Here is a 9,943-nt window from a genome sequence, read left to right as displayed (position 1 = left end):
TTCCGTCTGCAACCAGAGTAAACCAGTGTGCCAAAAAGACTCTTTTTATTCTGATACCTCACCAACAACTGAATAGTCAAAGCATTGTTTAAGCCAAGATTTAGTCATTCAAGCCCATTCACAATAACCCCAATTAACTGAAATAATATACAGTTTTTTAAAAAAAAACACTAATTTGGAATAAACTCTTAACATTACTCCCTCAGGATTCCTGTTCTTGGACATTTTGTTTGGTGGCCCAGCCCCACAGAGAGCTGTTCCATTTCATCTCCTACATTAGCATCCTCATCATTCTTTGGATACAATTTTGTCTCCTTCTCCAGTCAACCATCTCGGATCCCATTTGCAGAAGGCTGCTGGCTCACTTATCCTCCTAGTCATAATTTAGGTGGATGAAAACAGCCAGGGTTGTCTCCTGGCATTAATCAAAGAATATTATGCACACAGCAGTCTTCTGAACAAAACATTCCAGAGTGCAATCTAGGGGTAGAAGGAAGAAATAATCTGTAAATTATCGACTTAAGAGATTTTGAAGAAGTGCAGTGGGTTTTCTTGCCTTTTTTTTTTTTTTTTTGCAAAACATAAATCAGGTGGGAGATAAAGGTGCTCCCCAATGGTTAACAGCTTTCCCCTCCCCCCATGTTAAATATTCAAAGTTTTGGAGGCATTTTCTTTCATCCATCAGAGATGAAAATCACAGGGCAGAGAAAGGAACAAGTGAGAGGAGGGAAGAAAGTAGTAAATTATGCACCTCCAACATTAAAGGCTATTTTTAAAACAACCCTCACTACAGAAAAAATGGAAGATAGATTGAGCCAAGATACCATCATGATGAAACTGAGAAGAAGATAAAGAAGCAGAATAATGGGAAACATTTCCATCTGGGGCAGAATTACAACTTGTATTATGTATTGATAAAATGAGTTTAGTAAATTAATACACCTATAAGAAATAGCACTTTTTTTGCAGAAACTTCATAAATTCCTGGAGCAATTTGCTTCAAGGTAGCATGTTGACACAGAAAAAAAGCTTAAGATGACAGGCTGAACTGGTTCAATGTAGCTATCCAGTTTGAAGATTGTGAAGGACAATGAAGTAGCTGCTTCTATAAGTCTCAGAATGATGAGGTACTTCACAGTCTTACAGTCTTAAACTTAATTAAATATAGATAGAGGACACATTTATTAGGTGGATCCACATTTGGCCATAACATAATGCAAGAGTGCTCATCAACAATTGCTTATTAAATTGGAAGGAGATACTGAATGGCATGCTCCAGTGTTCAATCCTGAGCTTAGCACCATTCAATATTTTTATAAATTATTTGGACAAGGCGGTGAAGGAAATGCTTAATCAAACTTTAATTAACATATTCTGGGATGCTTGTTTGGTTACAGAACTAGAAATTAATAAAAGGAAATTTAATATGGAGAGCAGAAGATACCCACTTTGGTTATCAGTGTATATAAAAACAATTGTGGAATTATAATTCAAAATCAAATAGTTTTAAGATACATATAAATCTCAAACAAATATTTTCTGATGCATATATCAACATAGACATTGAAAGATATTTTCCTGTGTCAAAGCAGTTAGTACATTCTTTCTTTTACCTCTGGAAATTAGAGATTCTAATACCTGGTAGAAAGCAAGGAATCCAAAAAGAGATGTTTAAGACTGTTCCTAACAGGAATTCCTAGAAGCATATTCCCAGGCTGAATATCCATCTAAGCTGCTCCATTCTGGAAAAAAATTATATCAATAGGAACTTCTACTATATTCAGAGAATTTCTTGTTTAGTGTGTTTTAATACTGCTTCAGTTTGATTTTACACAAAGCCTCACAACACTCAGAAACCTATGCAGAATCTATGCAGAAACCCCAAAGGAAGTGGTTACTAAACAAAACTAGAAACAATATTCAGAGTGTGAAATTGAAGCAACCATATGGTAACTTAATTTCCTAATCATGGTAGATGACTTTGGGTATCTATCTAAATCAGCCACCACTTATTTATGGTTACAACTCTCTGACCATCTGAAATGATGAGTTTTTCAGTTCCTACATGAATGTATCCAATCCTTCTTTGAACTGCATTGAAGTGTGAATTAAAATGACAAGACATAGAGAAAAATATACTAACAATATGCATTGTAAAAACATGCATTAGAGTGTTAAAATGCTGCCCTATCTTACTGTGTTGGAAGTTCTTACAACCCTGTACCTTATGTCAGGTCAGCAGTATTATCCCACATGAAAGACTGGGATGGTGGAGTGATATATGAGATCATTGCAGAAAGGAGATTTGAACTATGAATTTCCCAATTTATGGCTCAGTCTCTTAGTAACCATGCTCCGGTAATTTCTCAAAATTGAAAGACAGCCATGGTGATTTACATTGAATTTTATTGGGGGGAAGGTTACATGCTGGCTGCCACTAATTTTGATATGTAGAATAGAATGTTTTTCTTAATTACATTTCCTTTGAAATTGCTATTTTCTAAGCAACAAGGAATTTTATATTACAGATTGACTCCTAGATATCCACCTAAGATTTCTACTTACTCCCAAATAATTTCACCTGCGCATATACCACTTCTTTCATTGGAAGCCATCTGAGTGCTTCAAATCAACACACTTTTCTCAGTCAAGTATCTATTCAACCTCCATGTCATGGAAGCCAATACTGAACATAGCCAGCATTGTCATGTTCTGAAAGCATAGCCACTTTTTCCCTCTCTTTTCATAGGGAGTATTTATGTCCTCCTCATATACCTGATGAATGCTACACTTTCAGTATCATAGCCCAAGTGTCTGATGGTGGCAGTATCAAATTTAGTCAGCTGCATGAAGAGGAAGTCCTTCTCATGAACTTCCTCTGATAAACATGTACTGTAGTACTTCATTAAAACCGTATTATTAGTTTATCGGAGTGAAAGAACTATAATACACTTTAACATTTAGTGTATCATCTTATGTAAATAAAGTATATGGAAATATATGGAAAACAGCAAAGAAGAAACTTCCTTCCTTCCTTTTTTTCCTTCAAAAGTAATGGGGGTTTAATAATAAACTTAGGAAACCAGACTGTGAAAAGGGGATTTGAAGGATAAATGGGGCAGGAATGAATGAATAGAGGGCAAAGGCATTAATGTTTTGTGGCAAGTATTAGAGAAGAGAACAAAATTAAGAGAAGATAAAGGAATTCATGCCTGATAATCCGGTATGCACATTAATAGCCCAAACTTAAGAGTGTCATAAAATCCTCCAGCTTCGATAAGAGAATGTGTCTATTGCAGCTGATAAGCAGCTTTGTTTCCCTCAATGTCATCAACTTGTTAAACTCTAAAGTCTCTGTGAGGCCTCTTGTTACTATAAATGTATTGTGTTGGCTGTATGTATATATCAGCCAACTAACAAATGTCCTTGGAGTAGTTTACAGATGTAATTTATGCACAATTTTGTGTACATGTGTGTCTCCAAATCATTTTAACTCTAGAGTTCTTTTCATCTGTTATTTTAACCAGAACTTCAATTATTTTTCTATATGAACATTCTACTAGATATTATCTGAGATTGGCATAGACAAATAGCTGCATAAGCAATTGTACTGGACAAAGTCAACATTATTACTGTACAATTCAACATCTTCAGTCCATTTTCTCTCCATCGCCTCCATGAGAGAAAAATAATTTAAAAAACTGACAGGAGAAAGGAAGAAGAATGGAATAATAACAACAATGAGGTGGTAAAGAAGCGATATAGTGTCAGGTAGGGAATATACAAGAAAATCTAAGACCAAAAGATTTAATTCTATTTAATACTGTCTGCTATGGGAGCTAGATAAAAAGTTAATAAGTTATATTGTGCTTCATCAGCAAACAAACACTCTGCAACTGGCTCATTAATTTTTATGTCTAGGGCACAAAGGAACAGAACTGTTCAAGTTCACAAATGACATTCAAAACTCCTAACAGTGTATAATATCTTACATTCATTTCAAGCCTGTAAAGAATGCTGAATAAATTCCAACCTCCTGCAAGTAGTTGGTATAAGGACAGGCTGCCTTCGAACACCAGACTGTTGTTTTCTGACCCTACAGCAGCGGTTCTCAACCTGTGGGCCGCGACCCTTTTGGGGGTCGAACAATGCTTTCACAGGGGTCGCCTAAGACCATCGGAAAACACATATTTCCAATGGTTTTTAGAAACGGAGACATTGCTCCTCTATCCAGCCACCGCTGCCACCCTCCTCCTCCTCCAGGGCGCCCTTCTCCTCTGACAGCGCCTGCTCTTGCCGCTGCAGCGCCATTGTGCGCACCGACGCTGCCCTGGACTGGCTCAGCAGCCGAGCCGAGCCGGGTCTCGGCTGCTGCTGGCGCTGCCGCTGGGCTGCTCCGCTGCCACCGCTGTCTGCTGAGCTGAGCTGCAGCGCTGAGCCGGTCTCCACGCCTCCTGGTTGCCCAGCCGCGCTCCGCCCCCGGCCGCCCTCCGCACCGCGTGGGAGCCTCCCCCGTGCCGCCCGGCCAGCCTCCCTCGCCGTCGGAGGCCGCCTCGGCCCTCTGGCGCCTGGCGCAGCTGTGGGGCTGCCGGGCAGGAGCAGCTCCTTCCCGGCTCGCCAGGCTCCAGGCCTCGGAAGCAGCCAGGGGGTGAAGAGGGCAAGGCGGTGGCGATGCCCACATGTGTGTCGGAGGCCAGGCGGCCAGGCCAGGAGGGGAGAAGCGGCGCCTTCCGAGCAGGAGCTGGCGCTCCGGCCGCACCCCTCGCATGCGATGGGCTGCGTGGCGTGGAAAGGGGCTCCAGCGACCCCGCCGCTGCAATGGCACTCGGGAGGCTGGAGGGGTGGGCAGGTCCCAGGGGGGCAGCTGGGAGAAGGCAAGAAGTGCTGGGATGAGGATGGGGAGCTCCAGGTTGGCGGGTGTGAGAGGGCAGCCGGCGGCTCCAAGGTGTGCGGATCTTCCCCGCAGCTTCCGAGGCCCTGGATGTGCCGTCGCTTGGCTCTCCACCAGGCTCTCCGCCAGAGCCTCCCCCCTCCCCAGGCAATTGTGCGGAGCTGCTTGTGCATCCTTGGCAGCGCCTCCCCCCTTCAATCTCTCTCCTTCCCCCTTCAATCTCTTTCCTTGTCCATCTCCTTCCTTTCCCTTTCAATCTCCTTCCTTTCCCCTTCAATTTTCCTTCCTTCCTTCCTTCCATCTCCATCTCTTCCCCTTCGTTCTCTCTCCTTCCTTCCTTCCCCCTTCAATCTCCTTCCTTCTCCATCTCCTTCCTTTCCCCTTCATTTTCCTTTCTTCTCCATCTCCTTTCCCCTTCAATCTTCCTTCCTTCCATCTCCATCCCTTCCCCTTCAATCTCTCTCCTTCCTTCTCCATCTCCTTCCTTTCCCCTTCAATCTCCTTCCTTTCCCCTTCAATCTTCCTTCCTTCCTTCCATCTCCATCCCTTCCCCTTCAATCTCTTTCTCCTTCCTTCCTTCCTTTTCCCTTCAATCTCCTTCCTTCTCCATCTCCTTCCTTTCCCCTTCAATCTTCCTTCCTTCCCCTTCCCTCCCTCCCAACATGTCTGAGCAAGGAAGAGTAAGCTTCTCCAGCGAGCATTGCTATATTTTTTTTGTGATTAATCATTATGCTTTAATTATGTTCAATTCGTAACAATGAAAATACACCCTGCATATCAGATATTTACATTACGATTCATAACAGTAGCAAAATTACAGTTATGAAGTAGCAACAAAAATAATTTTATGATTGGGGGTCACCACAACATGAGGAACTGTATTAAAGGGTCGTGGCATTAGGAAGGTTGAGAACCACTGCCCTACAGGGAGTCACCAATTCACAAGTTCTATGAAGAACCCAAATTTTTCTGGCAAGAACATGTATGAAAACATGTATGAAACAGAACAATACAAACCAATTCTTATACTGAATAAAGATCATCTATGAAATATCTGACTGGAATATTTGTCTAGAAAATGTTGATTTTTTTAAAAAAAGATATGGTTCTTTCAGTTCATGTGGTAGTGAAGCATTTGCTAGAGAATAGAGAAACCAGAGAAGATGTGTGTAGCTTCCAATTGTCAGCCTTAATATATCCTAAGTCACAGATCTTGCCTTTTCTAGTTAGAAGACAAAACTATAAAAACAGTCACTATTTATCAGTCCTCTGGCCTTTGCAAATGATTATAAACCCAGAACGTTATAGATAGAAATATGGCTGCAGTTTTCTGTAATGGAAGAGATGTAGGTAGAAACATCCTCTGATATAACTGTAATCTGCTTGCTCAACTGGATCTAACTAAAATATTACAAAGTAATGTGGAAGCTTTCAAATCCACTGGAAATATTTTTCGGGTAGAGTGATAAGGAAAGCTTATTGGCACTCCAAATCAGATGGAAAAGTTTGCAACTTAATCAGAGCTGTTTTTCAGATTATCACAATGTTTAAAATATGATCAATATAACTGGATACACAGTTAAGCACCACAAAAACAAATAGAAAGATTAACAGCTTGCCAGACATTTTGAAAAGTTTTTCAAAACTTTTCTTGGTCCACAATAATGCAGCAAATCATGCTAAAGTGAAGTAGCAAAAAATGCTCACAAACGGGGGCATACTTAAGACTGCATCAGAACTCTGCCTTTCAGAATTGCAGAGTAGGTCCTTTTGATGTGTTTAGAAAATATTCCTCTTTCATGCCTCTATTTTCTTCAAGATATACCTCAATTGATTAGAGTATTGCAATCAAGTAAAATTCACCTAATTCTAATGTTTAAAAAGGGCTTTTAAATAAATGTAGAAAGCACACTGCTTTGGACAAGGCTTCTTCTCACATCTTTGAAAGAGTTTTGAAAAATCCTAAAATGTAGCATAAATATATTTTAATCTGGTTATAATTTATTAGTGATATTGATAATTTCTGGATAGAAATATTAAGTATATTTAAAATATTTGAATTTGTCTTTAAAATTACAGTTGTGTTTTTTTCTGCCCATATACATGCACATACTCATATCTGGCATGTTTTTATTTTTTAAAAGTCGCTTTTGCTTTAGTGTCTAGTTTTTCAATAATTTCATGTTTGTAAAAATTCCTGGTGTACTTGTGAACAAGTGCACTTGTTCAAACTTTAGAAAAAAAATAATCCTGATTGAGAAGGACAGTAGTTAAAGGAGGGTAATGTGTCATTTTTATAGTTATTATCAACCACAGTCATGGGTTAAATGGACCAACAGTAAGAAGAAAGAAACAACAGCACAAGCTTAATCATCAATATTCCCATAATGGATACAAAGCATTTTCAATTTCCTGCTAAATTAAAATTGGAAAACGAAACTTGCATCATTCTGACTTTATATATATCTGCATAAAGAGCAATAAATTACACAAGAGGTAAAATAAACCTACAGGTAGTGCTTGTCTGATGACCAGTCACTTAACAACATTTGAAATTACAATGGATCTCAAAATATTATGACCTTTTCTTGGAGTTATGACTGCCTGTGCACACACAAACACACACAATCACATAATTACACTTTGGATGCTTGGCAATTGGCTTACAGCATCCTGCAGTCATTTGACAATGATTTGTGACTTTTTAAACCTGTTTCTGACATTTTTTGCATTCATGAGAATGGATTTCTTTAATAAGCACATAATCACTTAATGGCTACGTGATTTGCTTAACAACCATGACTCACTTTACAATTGTACTAAAATGGTTGTAAAACTAAGTAAGGTCACATGATGACCACTTAATGACCGCAACGAATTATGACCAAAATTTTGAGTTCGGTTATGGTCATTAAGTGAGGCCTACCCGTAATGAGAAATTATAATACAGACTTCACCCAGTCTTTTTCTGCCTAACCAATGAGGAAGCAAATCAGCATCCATTCAAGATAGAATCAGATAAAAAAAAAAATCACCCGTATCAGCCTATGCAGCTCTTGGCTCCCTGGAAAGAACATGGCACACACAGAAATGAAAAAGGCAACAAAGGAACTCCAGCAGGTAGAGGAGATGAACTACGATTGGATGATTAGAGGTTGGTATACAGAACTGTGATGTGAGCAGCAGGAAATCAAAGGGCTACTTTCAGCAAACAAAAAGGTGAATGGGGAACTTAGGGTTAATGATTTTTGCAGAAAAACATTTCTCTAGATTTTTGTCTAAATATTATTTCCTTCAAGGAAACGTGTTTTGCATTCTTGGCTAGAGGCAGCTCCTGCTGCTGGGAATCCAGCAGGAGTCTGTATCTCTGTACCAACACACTCCATTGCTCTCAGCAAGTGCCCAAGACAAAGACACTTCCCCCACCACCACTCGGAGAAAACCTCGAGTGCCAGGATAAGAGAAACTGGCAGAAATATTGCATGTGCAGGCAGATGCTCTGGCCCCATGGAGGAAGATGCCCTTAGGCTTGAATATAGGTAAAAGGCTTCTAATAGGGAACAGAGAAGAAAACACCATAGACATTACATTCCTCTCTCTACCCACACTGATGCACAAATACATACCATATTGTGCAGAGGGGTTTCTTCTCCTTTTGTCATATTAACTAGCAATTGATATGATTCTGTAGCTTATTGGGTATGTTATTCTTCATTAAGATAATTATTTAAAAATTGATAAAACAATACATTATCAAAACTTAGAGTAGAAAATTGTACAACATTAATGTGCCATGCTAATTTTCTGTACTGCATGGCTTAAAAAAGCAAACATCTCTATGTTAACCTTTTCAACAACACAAAAAGAGCAATACTATATCAAATCAAAGGCCCATTTAGAACAGCATTCTGATTCCACAAATTTCAAACATATATGGAAACTCGTAAGTAAGACGTGAATGCCATTCACATTTATTTCCCAGCAATACTAGTCAATCTCTGAGACTAAAAGTTAATATATCCACCACTAGAGCTAAGTAGTCATTGATTTTCCCCACCCATAAAGTGCAGATAAAAGGACTGTGCTTCAATTGCCACAGCTTTTAACAATATGTAGAACAGTGGAATCTCTTTGAAATTCATATAACACTAGGACACAGCATATTCACTGCTCACCTGTATCAGAGATCTCCTGGATTACACTATTTCTCATCAGTACTAACCAAATTAGATCAAGGTACAATAATGAGCACATTGCAACATTTCTAGCTAGGTAAAATTATTCAAATGTTCCATATTTTTAATCTGCATAAAAAGAATTAACACAGCATTGTAACCCCCTTTGTTTTTTGGACCTCTTCTCTTCAGATTGTCTAGAATATTTAGTCATAGGTTTCGTTTTTGATTTCATGGTTTGAATGCAAATAGGGACACTGTTGGAATTAAATGTTCATTTCTCTTTAGTGCATGGAAGGAATCTGAGGCACATTAAGCAGGTTTTTTATTTTATTTTAAAGGATCAAGTCTCCAAGGACATTTGAATCTCTGCTAGCAGTGCTATAGGCGCGTATCATTTCAATGACATCTTCAATGGGGATTATAATCTGAATTGAAATGGAAATTTCTGAAGCAATGAAGCTGTCAGCACTCTAAGATTAAGGAATTAAAACAGCAGAAAGCATTGTAGGATTAATTCTACCTGTATTTGAAAGAACGTAAGATTTAATTAAAGTGAGGAGAAAAGCAAGAACAACGATCCCATCACTATAAGGGGGAAACTATGAAAATCAGTCATGCTAGATGTAAATCCTCCTAAACCGATGAATGAGTCACAGCTGGGTTGGCTGAACTAAAATTAAGAAAGCAATGAAAATGACATGGGGCATAAACAGCAGCTAGAGCAGCACTGATAACATTTCGCCACTCTGAATCAAGATGGCAAGAAAGCTCCTTCTTCTCTATCAAACCCCCATCCGTTCTGATAAAACTCAGAGATATCTATTCAATATGGCCAGTGGCAAGATACTGGCAAGGCTCATTCTACTTTAATAGA

Source organism: Crotalus tigris, unplaced genomic scaffold, assembly GCF_016545835.1.
Source record: "Crotalus tigris isolate CLP2741 ecotype Arizona unplaced genomic scaffold, ASM1654583v1 scf7180000024339.11422700, whole genome shotgun sequence".
Classification (NCBI taxonomy): Eukaryota; Metazoa; Chordata; class Lepidosauria; order Squamata; family Viperidae; genus Crotalus; species Crotalus tigris.
This window is presented reverse-complemented; position numbering follows the sequence as displayed.